General features: G+C 43.8%; 1 protein-coding gene across 1 annotated transcript in view; it reads right to left on the reverse strand.

The window, feature by feature from the left end:
- Positions 1 to 343: 343 nt before the first annotated feature.
- Positions 344 to 17,395, reverse strand: part of LOC311601594 (uncharacterized protein) — a 286,148-nt gene continuing 269,096 nt past the window's right edge. Inside the window, exons 9-10 of the mRNA XM_084789121.1 lie at positions 526 to 657; positions 344 to 416 (exon numbers count right to left, since the gene is read on the reverse strand). The gene's annotated coding sequence lies outside the window, so the exon portion shown is untranslated. The remainder of the gene's footprint in view (positions 417 to 525; positions 658 to 17,395) is intronic.

Consider the following 17,395-nt stretch of genomic DNA (forward strand, 5'->3'; position numbering starts at 1 on the left):
GTAGCGGCAAGAGTTCTTGTCAGAGGGAGGCATGAGATGACTTGGTACAGAAAGAAGAGTAAAGAATATAACGATGGGAAGTCACATAACTTAAAGATGAAGGAAAGTGACATGAGCCAAGTTGGGACCTACTAGCTGAAAAAGAAAAGGAAGTGAATTCTCCTAGAGCCTACAAAAGTAGCTAGCCCTGTCAACTCCTTGATCTTAGCACAGTGAAACAGATTTTGAATCTAGAGGTATGGGAGAAATTTGGGCTGTTTGAAGACATTTGGTAAATTGCCATAGCAGCAGAAGAAGCTGACACGGTTGTCAAGTGGCATGGTTAGGAGGAATCCAGCCATCTTGTTACCCAGATAGAGGCAGGTGCCTCCCATTCTTTTTTGCAAAGCCTCTTCAGCACCTGGATGGATGTGGACCTGGAAGATAGGAACTCAGAAGTGGTCATAATAGCTCAAGAGCAGGAAGATGCTAGAAGCCATGCACTTATAGTCTCTTTCTTGAGGTGTGGCATGCTAGTTTACTCACCACATCAAGTCTACGAGTAGAAGCATGGACCACACAGCTTGTCCTCAGCCCAAGTGGAAGGGCAGGCATTCCATTACTGTCTGGAACAATGATTACTTGAGATGCTTCCCAGTTCTGAGCTTCTGTCCACCCCTGCCCAGGAGTAAAATACAAATATAAGATACCCGTGGATCTGCTGAGCCAAGGTAACCCCTACTCACAATCTTGCTTTTGTTGAACTCAAGTTAGTATCATCCAGAAGGGCAATTTGGGGCAACTTTCATCCTTCCATTGGTTATGAAATTGGCTAGTACAACGAGAGAGGAGAGCCCTTTGGCAATTATCCAAGGCTCACTCTTCCATTTTATGTGCCAAAGGAGCTCTGGCCAAATTAGGCAACGGGAGAAAGGAATGAATTTTGTTCTCCTCTCTCCCTGAGGTATGTCTGTGAGGACACAGTAGGTTGATAAATATAGTGGTTAACAGATATGCAGTGTTTTGTGACATGAAAATGAAAATCACAAAGAAATATTCACATTCACTCTCCTCTTCCCTCTTTGCCTTCATTCCTCAAAGCCTCCCCACCCCACCCCACTTTCATCATTTTTCCTCTATTGACCCTTTATCTTCATTCATTTTAAGTTCCTTACACTGCCTAAATCTGAAAACAACTGTCCAGGTGAAGCTTGGATTCCAGAACTCTTACAGACCACTTTGAATCTTTAAGCTGCCCACAAGCTTTCTTGTCTCTAGCAGTGGCAGGAGAAATGACAGAAGAGGGAGATTTCTAGTCATCAGCTATGTCTGAATTGCTTACTGCCAGGCCTTGAGTATCCAGTAGGTGTGAAAAAATAGTTTTGATGGCAAAACTCTATTTCTAATAAGTGACTGGAATACATGTCCTTAAGTCCTCACTACATTCCATGTGTTAAGTTTTGTTAAATTTTGCACTGTAAGTGTGGGGCGCACACCTGTAATCCCAGCACTCAGGGAGACAGAGGCAGGCAGATCACTGTTAGTTTGAGGCCAGCCTGGTCTACAAAGTGAGTCCAGGATAGCCAAGGCTACACAGAAAAACGTTATCTCAAAAAACAAAACAAAATAAAAAAAAGTTTGCATTGTAGAAACTTTTCTTGAAATTTCACTTTAGGCATAAAGGAAAGTCTTCTGCTTTTAAGCTCTGATAGGGATGAGCTCTTTATTCAGCCTACCAAGTGAATCCCTGAATACCTCAGCATTAGATGTGCATCTTTCCATCGAACAAGGTTCAGCTCCTGAGGCACCGTGTCTCTAAGAAGTCCATTCTATAGAGAAAGAGGTCATTCTCCAACATCAGATACAGAGACTGTTCTCTAAATGATACAGCTTATGAAGCTCTTTTACAAATTTTATCTCCAACTCTTATCATGACTCTGGTAATTAACTAGAGTATTGTCCCAAAGCCACAGCACAGGTAAAGGTATTCCTAAAATGGCAAAGTTGGCATGTGCCTTGCTTGGACCTGAGAGAAACCACATCTGGTTTTTACACATTGCCCAGGATGAGTCAAAGAAGGGGGCTGTGTGAGAGACTATGTGTTGGATGACAGGTATCTTTAGGTGTAGAATAGGTTTGAGGATGTCAAAAGTCAAATACAGAAGCTCTAATTTCACATAGCAGAACATGCCGCCCTAGAGTTGGTGGCAAATCATTGTTTTAACATTGAAATTTTAAAGCCCCTGGGGTCCTGTCATCTACTTAAGCCTCTAGAGACCTCATTTTATGAAATAAAAAGTCTTCTTGTAATGCAAATTATCATCCTATAATTGGCCTGGTTAAACATCTATATTAATTGCTTAAGAGGACCAAGCACTTTATCATTACGACAGTATTTTTATGTTGTGTTATCATAAAATATGATGGTCTTGAAGTCAACCATCACCTCTGTAATGATAATGTCCTTTGGCCTGGATGATGACCTACCTGCCCCTATGGCAGAACTGACCCTGCCCAGCACTTTCCCTCCCCCTCCCTCATGGATGTTTGTAGCAGAGCAGTTAATCAGGAATCTGAAAGTTGAGGTGGCACACCATACCATCTGGAGCCCCCTTAGAGAGAATGCCCACAGACTCCAAGGATGGAGAGGAATATCAATTGCACAGTTACAGACTCCCTTAGGAGCCACAAGAGAAAATTCAAAGGCACACACATGCCTGGGGTAAAGAGTCCTTTCCTTGTATCTGCTCACTGAAATTTGTTACCAGGTTGTTCCTTTGCCCTCTGGTGAACTAAGGTTTTTCTCTTATTCTGTTCTTACAACTGTGAGGGGTAGGGCAGTTTTCCTTCTGGCACCACACCTCCATCTTCCAAGATATAGCTTTCTTTCAGAACCCCTGCTTTTCTCAATAGGAGAAGACATAGGAACAAGAGGAGACACATACAGCCTGAAGGCCAAACCAATTCCATTCCACTTTGAAATGTGACCATTGTGTCATTATAACTTGATGAAGCCATCTATAGTAGCAGGCACTGTGATCAAGGCTTAACCCAGGACTTCACTTTCTGGACCCTGATCAGATGAACTCTTCCTATTGAAGGAGAGTAGGATGGAAAAAGGGGGCATCAAAATCAACAGGTGAAAAAATAATGACAGAAAGAAACTGGAAACCTCAGACTAAGGGCTAGTTGGCTACTTGTAAGGGACAAAGATGTATGAGGAAAGCTTGCAAATCTACAAATATGAAAGATAGGCGCTATTTAAATGAACTATAAAGGATCAGAGTCCTGAATCTCCTGGCCAGGGCCAAGTAATTCAACTAATAATCTTTCCCAAGTTTCTACCCAATTCTAGTCTCAACAGTGCTTTCTCCATTAATCAAGTGGCTCTGCCTTCACCAGCATCTGTGTGCCCTGTATCTAGTTCTTTCTCGCAGGACACAAGAGTCTAGAAATCATAATCCAATCCACGCCTATAACATTGCTACTCTCTGCCTGATAGCAATGCTGCTGGCCATGTCTGTCTCCAGGACCGTTAGGCAGTGCCCTTAGCTAAATGGGTATAATCCTCAGCATGGCAGTGGCTATATACCTTGGCCAGTCTGGAGAAGCAAGTAGTGACAGTTGTTAGCATTTTTTGTGGAAGCAAGCCTGGGCCAGCCACAGGAAGTGTCCTTGAAATACTCACATTTTACAATGTGAACATAGTTTCCTCCACTAGGCCAGGGAATGGTTAGGTCACCTGCTGTCCTAGGCAATTTGCCCCATGTACTTGGCAGAGTTGACATAAGCTGTGGTTTTGTACCGTGTTGTAGCCGAAAGCACTTATCTCTGTGTACGTCTTCTAGGGAGCCTGGCCTTTGAGCCTGGTAGGAAATGCTAGCACTTATACTGTAGTGTATTGAATGATGGGCTAATTCTAAATGATATCTCTACCCCAGATGATATGAATGTGACCTTATTTGGCAAAATGTAAATAATTTGGTCGATGTAATTCAGTGAAAGATCTCACAATGAGGTCATCTTGGATTATTCAGGTGGGTCTCAAATCCAGTTACAAATAAAAGCTGGCAGAAGAAAATTTGAAGCCTAATGGATGAAGGTGAAGAAAAGATGGAAATAGGAATTAAAATAATGGGAACACAAGCCCATGAATACTTTGGGACACCAAAAACTGCAGGAGACAAGGATGGACTCCTGTCAGGAGCCTCCAAAGAAAAAGTAGCTCTTTTGGTACTTTGAGGCTTCAGAGCTGTGGCAGAGTAAGTGAATAAGTGAATGAAGGCACGTCTATATTTTATATACTATAAAGAGGCTGGGTTTATTGTTGTTGTTGTTTGGGTTTGGTGGATTTTTGTTGTTGTTTTGTGTTTTGAGACAGTTTCTCACTGTAGCTTTGGTTGTCTTGGACTCACTTTGTATACCAGGCTGGCCTTAAACTCAGAGATCCACTTGCCCCTACCTCGTGATTGGATTAAAGGTGTACACCACAACTGCCCAGCCACAAATGCTGTTTTTAATCACTGAATTTATGACAATTTGCTATGGCAGCCACAAAACCCCCTTATGTATTATCATAAAAGCAAACAATATACATTATTGTTAAATGAATATTAAAGAAAAAAAACAAGAAAGGAGGGAAGAAGAGAAAGAAAAAAGTTTAGGGAGCACATACCAAGTGTCAGGCCAATGTATCCAGATATTTTCAGAGTCAAACACCATTATTTATATATATATATCCATCTATGCTTTTTTCAACCACAATGAACAGTGGAGGGGACACAGAGCATTTACTAGCAGAATCTGACCTTCTCAGCTAGAGAGGGGTGGGATCCACCAGGTTCACCATAGTAGTGGGGATTTTCCTCCTGGCAAACCAGAAAGAAGGTCAGGATGGTTCTAGGCTGAAGTTTGAATAAACAGTGAAATTAAGAACAACCCTAGTTTCTTGAATGCTTTATATATTTTGGATATTAGCCCTCGGTCAGATGTATGGTTGGGGAATATCTTTTCCCAGTTTGTAGGCTGTTGTTTTGTTCTGTTGACAGTGTCCTTTGTTTTACAGCTTTTCAGTTTCATGAGGTCCCATTTATTAATTGTTGACCTTAGAGCATGAGCTACTGGTGTTCTGTTCAGAAAGTTGTCTCCTGTGCCAATGAGCTCAAGGCTCTTCCCCACTTTTTCTTCTAACAGATTTAGTGTGTCTCGTTTTTTGTTTTGTTTTGTTTTGTTTTGTTTTTGAGAAAGGGTTTCTCTGTGTAGCCTTGGCCATCTTAGACTCACTTTGTAGACCAGGCTGGCCTCAAACTCACAGTGATCCACCTGCCTCTGCCTCCCGAGTGCTGGGATTAAAGACGTGCGCCACCATGCCCGGCTTGTGTGTCCAGTTTTATGTTGAGATATTTAATCCACTTAGACACCACCAGACCAATCAAAATAGGGTAGAGAACTAAACACAGAATTTTCAACAGAGGAATATCGAATGACCAAGACATACTTAAAGAAATGCTCAACGTACCTAGTCATCAGGGAAATGCAAATCAAAAGGACTCTGAGATTCCATCTTACACCTATCAGAATGGCTAAGATCAAAAATTCAAGTGACAGCACATACTGGAAAGGATGTGGAGAAAGGGAAACACTCCTTCATTGCTGGTGGGAATGCAAACTTGTTCAATCACTTTGGAAATCAATCTGTCTCTTTCTCAGAAAATTGGAAACAGCTCTACCTCAAGACCCAGCTATACCACTCCTGGGTATATACCAGAAAGATGCTCCACCATACAACAAGGACATTTGCTCAACTATGTTCATAGCAGCTTCAGTTGTAATAGCCAGAATCTGGAAACAGTGTAGATGTTCCTCAACCAAAGAATGGATAAAGAAACTGTGGTGCATTTATACAATGTATGTATTTTTACCACTCAGCTAGTAAAAAAAAAGGAAATCATGCAATTTGGAGGCAAATTGAAGGAACTAGAAAGGATCATCCTGAGTGAGGTACCCAGACTAGAGGATAATCACACCACAATACAGAGACCAATGCACCAAAGAAGGACCATGTATAATGTGGGCCTAGACCCCCTGTGCTGATGTAGCAGATAGGCTGCACAGTCTCCTTGAGAGTCCCACAATATGGGGAGTATGGACTACTTCTGACATGGACTCTGTCCCCCCTCCACCCACACTGAGCATTCCTCCTGGCAGGGCGCCCTTGCCAGGCCACAGAGGATGAGTATACAGGTAGTACAGATGAGACTTGATAGGCTGAGGTCAGATGTTAGGGGAGGAGGGCTCCCCTTTCTGAGGACTAGGGGAGGGAGGGTGAGGGGATGAGGGAGAGAGATGATGAGGGAGGAGGCTACAATTGGTATGTAAAGTGAACAAATTAAAAATAAAAAAAACAAACAGATTTTTAAAAAAAAGAACAACCCTAAAGATAAAAAAGGAAGTACAAAGAGCACTTGGGTTTAATCTCTGGAAAGTCATCATGAGAAAGCATTGCAGTGTTGCCTAGAGAAGTGGCCCGTACTTATTCTAACCCAGTCTCCCCCAGTCTTCTGCGTCCCTTTCAGAACCGGGTAGAGCAAGTGCTAAGAACACCCGAGCCTCAGGCCCACTTACTATGGCTGATTAGGTGGACCTGGACCTCAGGGTTCCTTACCCAATATGTTAGTGCCTTTCCTGAGTGCCTGTATTGGTGTTCAGCCAGAAACCCAGGGAATCCCCTGGGCTCCAACTCATTCTCTCTTCTTGTCCTAGTCAGCCCAGTCATTTCCCTGCCTCACACTTCTCACTTTCAGAACATGTCACCCATGACTGCCCTCCAGGCCTTGGGCCACTCTCACAGACAATGCATTCACTTCTTCCTCTGGTTTTCCATTTTGGGGGACAGAAAAGCATCACAAAGGTTCAAGTGCCATTTATGTAGCTTGTTCTTGGTGATGACCTGACTAATACTGAGACAAGGCCCACTACTGTGGTGGCAGAAGAGAGCAGAAAGGAAACTATCACTTGTGGTTGATGGATAAACCCAGATGTGTAAGGAGCGTGGCTCACTGCATGGTCCTTGCTGGCCATGGGCTAGGTTTCAACATGAGGAGTTTTGGAACCACATGCCTTTATAAGCTGTTACTGCTGCCTGCATCTCACTGTCAGTGGATGACTTCTGTGATGGGCTTCTTCCCTTTTCATTCTATCTTTTAAAAAACTATCATTAAATCTTGCTTGTTGTATTAATCACATTGCATTAAACTTTAGGGCACACAGTAATGGAGCTGTCTATAAGCTGGACTTTGAATTTATATGATGTTCAGGTTAGATTCTGTATTGAAGTCTGTTTTCTTCATTTGAAGCAGCTGGTTATCTTAGATTATAGTAGCCAAATACACCCACAGTTATAGTCGCTGTTGTTGTTATTCATTTAAAAACATGTATTGAAATTCCTACAGAAAAAAAATTACTTTATGTTGTAAGTCCCTAGCCCTGTTATATGCTCTTAGAATTCCTGGTAGTAGACATGGTTCAGTTAGAAGGTTGGCAGTCACATGAGAGCATAGGGCACAGCACCAACATTGTACATTCTCTCCTGGTCTGTTGAGCTTATTCACATGCTTAGCATCTCTATTCTTGTTTAAGGTGTCATGTGTTCGAAAGTTTATTACCTAATTCATATGTGGATGGTATTTGGAGGAGGGGATTTGGAAAATATTTAGGATTAGAAAAGGTCATGATATTAGTGTTCCTACAATGCTATTAGTGACTTTATAAGAGGAAGGGAGCCAAGTAATTAGTCCTTATAAGTTTCATAGACAAGCATAATGTTATACCACTAGAAAATGGAGTAGAACAACTGCACAGGATGGTTTTGTAAGACCAAGGACTTCCATTCCAGTTCCCTATTTCACTCAGTAAGTGCTCCATAATGAGTTCTTTCTTTCCTTTTATCGAGTAAGAGGATAAATGAATTCAAATTCACTGGAAACTGATGGTCAAAGAAGAACCCAAGATAATAACAGACAGATCTGGGATGGTAATGCAATGGTAATACCACAGTTTATGATCTGTCACTTCTCATACCACTGCGGCCCTATCTTAAGATAGGGCTCTTATTGTACTGCCTCTGCATTGTCTACTGGGGACTTTAACTAAGTCAAAAGGTGAACACCAGTAGAAAAACAATCCGAAAGATCAAGAATCACCCAGAATGGTAGTGGGGCAGGTACAAAGATGCCTAGGAACAAAGAACTGGAAAAATCTCAAGCTTCTAAATGAGCAAAGTGGATGGATGCCAATCACATAGTCTTTCCTAAGTTAGAGAGGTTCTAGAGACAGACTTTAGGGGTGCTATGTAGTTGGACCTTGAGATGTGAACTATTTCTGTAATCTTAGGATCTAGATGAAAAAGAAACATCCTTGTTTTTTCCAGAAAATCAGGGGCAAACATGGAAGAATCAAGGAGAGGACTGTGTGGCCAGCTACAAAGCCCACTCTGCATTCACCTTAGGTGTCATGGTAAACCTTGAGTCTCTGTGCCAAGATAGCAGCAGGCATTCACAGCTGTAGGCAAAGGGGTGGCCCTTAGCTAGAGACAGCAGCTGCAGAAAATAGAACAGTTAGAGAGGGCAATGCAGAAGTCAGACTTCAGAACACCATCTGCCGTTCAGGGTAATTCTTGCCTCATCTTTCAGCTTGTTTTTCTATTGGTGTTCCCCTCTTGACTTGGTTTAAGTCCCCACTAGACAATGTAGAAGCAATAAGATTCACAGATCATCTTTAATCTTATAAAACCCTACTGTACACCTCCCTATCACATGTCAGAGCATACCCCTAGTGAAAAAAGACTTCCAGTTTGCCCCAAGGCTAATCATAATCTGTGGGTAGACCTTCAGAAAAGGAAAACAAAGAAAGAAGGAATTTGGGAGTCTTTTCTATCACAGTAAGATTTGAGCTGTACCTTAAAAAAGATGGAAAGATGATGAGCACATGTATACTAACATCACAGGCAAGGGGGGAAGCCATGGGAGACTGGAGAGTAGAAGTCCACATATTCTAGAGATGAATGCAGCTAGGCAAGGGTACACTTAGACAACATCTCATTGATGTGGGGGGGGGTGCACAGAGGCTATGTAAAGGGGTCTATGATCTTATTTGGAAATGTGGTCTTTTTTTTCAGGTTTAAAGTTGGAATCATTCTGTTTTAATTGTGTTAAGAAAGGGGTCTCATTGTTTCTTGGATGTATCTTGAACTTTATTTTTTAAGAAAAATTATTAAGTCTTTGAGACATTCATACAATATATTTTGATAAGATCTACCCCATACTCTTAGCCCCTCTTTCTAGATCTACCTCCTTCAAACTCCATGTCCTTTTTTTATTTGTTTGTTTTTCATTGTTAGTAAACCACTGAGTCCAATTTTTATTTCCCATATACTGGTCTTAGATGTGGGTCCAGCCACTGGAACCTGGATGACTATAACCTTAAAGAAAATGGTCTCTTTCCAAGGAGCCATCAACTGTCCACAGATCCTCAGTTGGAGGGGTTCATGCTACAATGTTGACTGGTTTAATCTTGTGCAGGTCCTGTGTAGTAACCATAACTGCTGTGAGGTCACTCATTTGTAGCTGCGTACTCCATAGACACTTATTCTCTGCATTTTGCTACCCACCTACTGGAAAGAAATTTCTCTGATGACGACTGTGTGCTATAATAATCTATGAGTTAAGAGAGACGAATTTAGAAAGAATTCTGATACTATATCCATTTAGAAAATTTATAATAGTAACTTTACTTGAGTCCTGTAAGGTTCCCAGGCCTTGAACTATCAATCCTTCTTCTCCAGTCTCTGGAGTAGAAAAAAAAAACAACAAGAAAACAAAACAGCAACAACAACAAAAGAAAAACAAAAAACAGAAGGTAAGATCTTAAGAAAGGATTGGCCTGGGTTTTTTTCAGGGGGCCCTAATCTAATGATAAGAGAGCTTAAAAATAAAGACAAAACAGACATATAAAGAGGAGGAACTATGGAGAAGGCTATATAAAGATAAAAGCAAGGATTGGTGTGACGTAGCCCCAAAGAAGCAAAGCCAGGGGCTGCCAGAAAGCTAAAGAATACAAGGAGATATTTTCTCCAAGAGCCTTAGAAGAGAACATGGCATGTTCAACCTTGACTACAACACAGTGATAATGATTTTCTCCAAGGACACTGGGGCTTTCTAATCTACCTTCCGCAGCCAGCCATGCACTCCCTGAAGTCAGCAGCCATGCCATTTTTATTCATCATTGTAGGCCCGGAATCAATAACAAATCCTGAAAGACACTGGGGTCTTGATAAAGATTCACTGAAAGGATGAATGGGGACATTGCTGGAGGTGGTGCCTGAGTTTTCATGTATACTGAGCCATGTCTATGAATGGATATGCTCTAGGAGCTAGTACATTTTAAAATATAAGGTTCATATGATTGGTGCTGAACTCAAACCAATTTTCTCTTTGTGTTCTTTACTCAACAAATAGGAGTATTGCTACATGCAGTTACTCAGAATCTGAAAAAAAATGTTTTGTATTGGCAATGAAGAAGTGTGGCCCAGTTCTGTGATTCTTTCTGTCACATCCTGTTTCTCAGTCAAAATGGAAAAGCAGCAAGAAAAAGCTTTCATGTCCCATGCAGCTTCCCATCCATCAGGAGGCCTTTAGTCCTGAGCAGATCCTCTTAGCGAGGTGAAGTGGTTCACACACTGCCAGTGGCAAACAGCCATCTCCCAGACACCACCTGCATTGGCCTAAGAAGACTCACCTAAGATGGCTTTATTCATCTTTATTCCCTGATGACAAGGCAAGTTCCTAATTTCCTAAGTACAAGAACTAGTCAAGAGAAGTACACCTCTTGCCAGGAACTCCGTCTTCACAGCCTGTTCAGGCCTTTGGAAGGCATCTTTGTTTTGAGTTAATATTTTGTAAATGGCTCACACCTTGACTGCAGACGCCAGTTTCAGGAAGGGATTAAAGATAGGCTTTGGAGAGCTACTCATGTACTTGATAGTCCCAGACCAAAGGAGCTACATGCAGGCTGAAGAGGAATGACTTGAACAACTTACCTTAAATAACCTGCCAAGAGAATATCCTTTCTTTACTCATCAGTGATGGGCACACCAAAGCAGCCTCATTGTTTCTTGCAATTCCATCCTGAGCTAAGGGGTTGGGCATGAGGACTGACAGCACTGGCTTTGGAAGGAAAGGGTGCTGGTGAGGTTCTCCAGTTGAGATATTTTGCCTAAAGAGATGTAGCAAGACTAGGAGGAAGCTAAATTGACTCCACTGTTGCACCCTGCCCTAGAGGGTGCTGAGGTCTGGGGGGATTTTCTTTGAACTACAAAAAGATCTAGAGTCAGGGTCTTCTGGCTTCTTCACGGAGCTGCAGAGAGGCTATGGACAGACAAGTCTCCTCTCTAGGGAGTCAAGACCAGAATGCTATAAAGAATGGCAGCAACACAGTGCCAGGAATACAGGAGACGTGGAAAGCATTGCCAATGAGAGAATGACTCTGGGACGTACAGGCACTGTGATCCCCAATACTTGGTCATGAACACTTTCTCAAGAAGCCCCTTTCCATGAAGACTCTAAGTGTAGACAAACAAAGGAGGAAGGTTGACCCCTGGTGGCAGTGTCCCAGCTCTTTCTGGGAATAGTATCATTTTCTGGGGGGTGGGTTACATGTCTTTAACATCCTCTAGTTGTTGGAACTTCGTTCATTTTCATGTCCTGAACATAAAATTGCTGATGTATCTGGTAAAGCCAATGAACAAATAGATTATAAATAAATTAGCTGTATTTATATTCAGCTTATTTTATGAGCATGAAAGGTTTAAACAGAAAGAATCCACATTACATGGATTAATTAGATGTTTTAAGCTAAGGAGAAAAAAAGAAAACCAAAAATGCAAAAGCAAAAAAATAAGTTGCAGAGCCTAATATATAACTCAGCAGGCTTTGATTTTCTGCAATGAAGCTATTAAAAAAATAATTAAGACACAAGCCACAAACTGACTCTACGCATAAATCAGACCTATCAAAGGCATATGTTTGTTTTTACATTATGATGTACATAAATTTAGCCCAAATGATGAGCTTGGGCTGTGAATTAAGCTAAACCTGAGCACTAATTTGGTGCCAAGCAGAGCAGCCTATGGCTGATGGTGATGCTTTCTTAGCTCAGCTGCTTTAAAGGAGTAGATAGTGGGCTTGAGGCTGTAAATGCATAGCAAAGAGGCCATTAGGGTCCTTATACAGCAGAGAACTCCTCTCTACTGGAACCGGAAGGCGCAGTGCTTCGTTCCATTTGCAATGCAAAACCATCTCTTGCAGGAGCTGCCAGAGCTGGGTTGTTTTTCTCCAGTTGAGCTCTGAGATGCCTGCAAGCTAGTCCTGCTCCAGAACTCAGTTGTGTCTACATGTGTCCTTAAACTTTAGTATTCTCGCAGAAAACCGCAGAGACAGGAGTCCATGCTCCTGAAGTCACAAGCAGTCTGGGAGAGATTGCTACAGTGCTTATTGATAAGTGTTCCCAAACATCTCCATTGCAGACTAAATACATGGGCATGGAAGATGCAAACAGCGAGAAGAGCTTAACATTAGGATTTTTTTTTCCTTTCTGGAAAGGATGCCATTTTGCTCCTGTGGGCTATTTTGAGGCGACAGTGGCAGGATCAGTATAGCTGCCAGCTGGAGTAGTTTTTCCCTCAAAGGTGTTATTGAATTTGGGGATCACAACTTGTGCCCCAAGCCATATTTTGCCTCCCATATCCAAGAAGTCAATTAAAAGAACCAAATTCACAGTAGAAAGAGGAAAAGGAGATTTGTGCAATGTGGCCACCTTAGAAAGGAAGGACAAAGATATCTAGCGAACCAGATCCCACCTTTAGGGTCCTGTAGTGAGATTAGAGTTTAACTAGAGAGGTGGGTACATCTAAGCAGTCCTTGACAAGGCCAAGTCTCAATCACCATTGGCTCACCTTTGTCTTGGCTTCAATGACCTCCTGTAGGGAGGCCTGGCAAATTGTAACAACCTTGTGAAATCTCTTTCAGGGAGACAAGTCCTTCTGGCTGGGCCTTTTTCTTTTGCCAACATGATATTCCTGGGAAGTTTCCCCCATTTATTTGGGGTTCATTGTCTCAATAGTCGGTCAGATTGAGATACAAGTGGTCCTTTAGAAAATATTCATTTGTTAAGTCCCTTACATTTGCAGGTTCCTCAGATTCACTCCAGGTCTAGGTTCTTAGCTCCTGGATGTCAGGTGAAGAGAAGGCTGTGAGGGAGGAAGAGGCAGGAAACAGGCGAATGCCATGATAAAGGTGGTTTGTAGAAGTGAGGTCTCAGGCCAAGATGAGGAGGGTGGCAGCACAGTTCACTCCTGGGCTCTATCTTCCTTTGCAGGGGGAGGAGCATCAGCGCTGGCTTGTACTACTGCCTTACCACTTCCTGTTTTGAGTCCTGCAATTGACACAGCTGCTGGGGATGGAGAAAGGCTGCCCATCTCCCCAGGTGTGAAACCCTCTTGTGATTTGCTAGTGCCCTTTTCATGGCATCTCCTACCCTTTGCTTATATGGATTGTCATAAGAACAGCCCCAATTGCCTTCTGAGCACAAACTGAGAGAGTGTGTGCATGATGACGCCAAACTTTCCTGGCAGCTAAGCTCAGAGCATCTCAGCCTGAGGGGTGGGGGAGGCTCCTGCCTATGGCGGTCCTGGCGAGATCTGTAACTACTGATTAGTTCTTACTTTGCCGGCTGGAAATATACCAACTCTTTTTATCCAAAGATTCACGACTCTTCCCTGGAGGGTTAAAACATAAATAGCAGTTTCTAACCACACTAATAAATAGATGAAGCTAAGCAAACAATTTATCAGCTGTCCTCACAGCCCCTCGGTGTGCCCGTCTGCCTGCCCGCCTCACTAATGTGCCCACCACTTTCCCTGGGCACGCTCTCATTCTGCAAAGGCTGAGAGAGAGAGGCTGGCCAAGTGGGTCTAAAAATAAAATGAACAAGAGGCAGAGAACAAGCTGCTACCACCCAAGCAGAGGATGTTGTCTGCCCAGAGACAAAGCCATAGTGCCAGGAGCTTAGATAGAACTGTCTGTGAGGGGCTTTGGTATTTCTCAGCTCCCCCAAGGCTTGCCCAGATTGGTGTTCCCTTGGTGTGGAGGGCATGGGTTTTCTTTATCACAAGTCATGAGGTAGCATTGTATTTTTGAATCTGAAGTGCAGTGGTGAGTCTGGGTTCCAAGGCAGGGCCTGCCCCTCTCAGTCTCTGAATGGCTGGTTTTCTCTCCTCATGCAGCAGGCAGTCAGAGCTGACGTAAGCTGTCATAGGGTGTCCTACAATGCTTTGGCCTCAGATTGGTCCATTCCCAAGAACATAGGATAAGCAAGAAAGACCTGTCAGGTCAGACAGGCCCTAACTCCATGCTGCTGACAGGTGGGACAACCCCAACCACAGGTGCCAGGGGCATGCATGCCCAAGGACACATTCAAGGCAGGGCAAAACCAGAGGCCCTCCATCCTGGGCCAGGCTTCTTGTCTGGGCCTTGCAAGCTACCAGTGGGATATAGGGGACCCAGAAGCTTATCTCAGACCCTCAGAAGTAGCATGCTCAGCACCAATCCAGGTGGGAAAGTTTCTTGAGGTGACATTGTAGACTTGCCCTGGGTCACTCAGAATCCTCTAAAATTCTCCTGTCTAGTGCATGGTTCCCAAGGGTGCAGGATGCATCTCAGAAGCAACTGGTCCAAGGCTGGCTTTGATGGAAGCTGCCAGAACTCTCCCACTGGGTACCCAAGGAGCCATGGCAAGCCCTTCATTCCCCTGAGGCTAGCACAAGAACTGGGCCTTGCTCTGAGTCATCTTAAAGAGGGCATTCCTCTTAGACAGAGATAGGCCTGTGACTCTCTCAACCACCTGTAATGCTGGGCCACTGTGCAAAAGAGCAGGTGAGAGATGGATCATTGGACACAGGGATTTTGACAGAATGCAGCATGGCTCTAGTGACAGAACCTTGCTCTGTCATAGCATTAAAATGTCTGTATCCCTAGCATGGCAGGACCCACTGTAAATATATAGTATACACTCTAGCCACTTCTTCCCACTGCCCTAGACTGAACATCTATAGAGGTCCAAGCAGGAGCAACTGCTAAGGTCAAGGGATAGATGGTGTTTAGGTAAAGCCAGTGGACATGCTTTGGAAAAAGAGATGTTTAAGTGACCATGACAGATCTGGATGAAGGAGACTCGCCTGACAGGGGCTCCTGGATTCCATGGGGGGTGGGCAGCTAAGGGCTCACAAAATGGCTTGGAAACTCCCATCACTGATCTCCTGGAACTCCATGAAATCAAAACCTTCTGTCATAGTCATTGTAGCCAATGGTGCTGAGGAAGAAGACTGGGGTGGAGTTTGGATAGGGGTTTATCACTCCCTGAGACTCTCATGGCTGCTTCTAACTCCTTGCCAAACTGATAGCCAGCAGCCTGCTGGACATGGTACATTTGGATATTCCTAAGGACTCTCTCTGACCAACTGACCAAACCTGAACTTCTCTGGCCCTCACCTCCCTGGCCCTCGAGGACACAACTGAGGTGATGCTGGAAATATGTTCCTCAGTATCCACCAGTTCTTCCCTCGGGTGCATCTGTTGTCCCAATTCTTTCTATTGTCCCACCCTCCAGGATGGCTGACCCACGGGCACAACCTCTATGGGCTCCACAGCTGGATCCTGGAACATTTTACTGTAGACCTCCTCTATTCTTTTCCTAGCAAAGGCCCCACCAGCATGAGCTGACAAGGCTCAGCCTCTTCTGGGTCTCAGTTTTTTCCATCCTCCTCTCCACTTCCTCCCAACTTGTACTTCCTTAGCCATACCCAGCTTAGCTTTGTGGATTCTGCCTGGGACTGAGCTCTACTGCACTCAGACTTTTCTAGATTACAGCACAGGAAAGAGCTGATTACTAGCTGCTGCAATGTATGGACTTTGTTTTTTGTGAGTTGGTCCTATTGGCTTCCTAGTAACCAGTTTAACTGTTCAGAGCTCTTTCCCCTAAACTAGTTACTTTGTTTGTTTGTAGTGTATGTTGGACTGATACCCACATGACACTGGCTCTCCATCGGCCCTACTTAAGCAGACCAGAAAAAGGAGAGCTTGTGGAATGGGGACTCTAATTCCATGTAAACTGCAGGAATTTAGGAAGACTGTCAGTCTGATCAACTATAGTTCCACCTTTCATTTTAGCTTTGCTGGGAAAAAGTATGGGAGGAATCTGGCTTTTGATTTCCTGTTGGCTCTCTTCACAATACAAAAAGCAAAGATCAGGAACCAAAGCAGACCCTGGCCTGTGAAAAGGCTGTTGTTCCGCATTCCTCAGGGAGCTGCTGACATCTAGAAGCAAACAGTCTGCAGAGGGACAATTAGGTTGATGGAGGCTCTCTGGATTCCCATTCCATTCCTTTTTAACTGCCTCAGTGCCAGCTGAACTAAAGCCCCAGGAGGTGAAATTGAACCCAAGGATTTCCCCAGCTATCTGGAATGAAGCTTTCACTTCTATAATTAGAGTCCTAGAATGTCAGGGCTGTTGAGGCCCTTAGGATCAGCTGGCCTGTCTCCATCACATCATTGACAAGCTCGGGTTGAGGCCCAGCTGCGGGGCACCTCCTGCCTCTCTCCTCCCTCCTGCCTCTCTCCTCCCTCCTGCCTCTCTCCTCCCTCCTGCCTCTCTCCTTCCTCCTGCCTCTCTCCTCCCTCCTGCCTCTCTCCTTCCTCCTGCCTCTCTCCTCCCTCCTGCCTCTCTCCTCCCTTCTTCCCCTCTCTCTTTCTTCTTCCCTCCCTCCCTTTTGCCTCCCTCCTCCCTCCTTTTCTCCTGCCTCCCTCCTTACCAGAGCCTTCCTAATACTTCTTTCTACTCCTTGTTTTTTGGCATCCAGAGTGAGTATTCCACAGGTACTTGGTGGATACAATTAGAACTGTTATGCACGCATTGTGATTGGAAGGGCAGCCAGGCTTCTCAGCAAGCAAGTACTGAACTTTCCTTAGAGATCCCAATGTCTTCACAAAACACACAGTGTGTCTGGCCCAAACCTTATCACACACAGGGCCCTTCGTACTTTGTTTTGGATAGTTCTGTTCCCTGAACATTCCAAGCAGTTTCTCATCATCTGGCCATTGTCCCAAATGTTCTTCAAAACAAGATACCATCCAAGTCCAGTCATCTGTGAGACCCTTCTCATTTGGCATAGTCTGTCTTCTGGGCTCTTTTCTCTGCAAAGCATTTCAGGAAATAGCATGATCAAGCATCTGCAATTCCTCACCTTGTGATTCACCTATTTATTCAAATACTACTTCATGAGTGTCCCCTGGGTGCCGGGAACTGT

This window comes from Acomys minous, assembly GCF_964271855.1.
Source record: "Acomys minous genome assembly, chromosome: 7".
In the NCBI taxonomy this organism is placed as follows: domain Eukaryota; kingdom Metazoa; phylum Chordata; class Mammalia; order Rodentia; family Muridae; genus Acomys; species Acomys minous.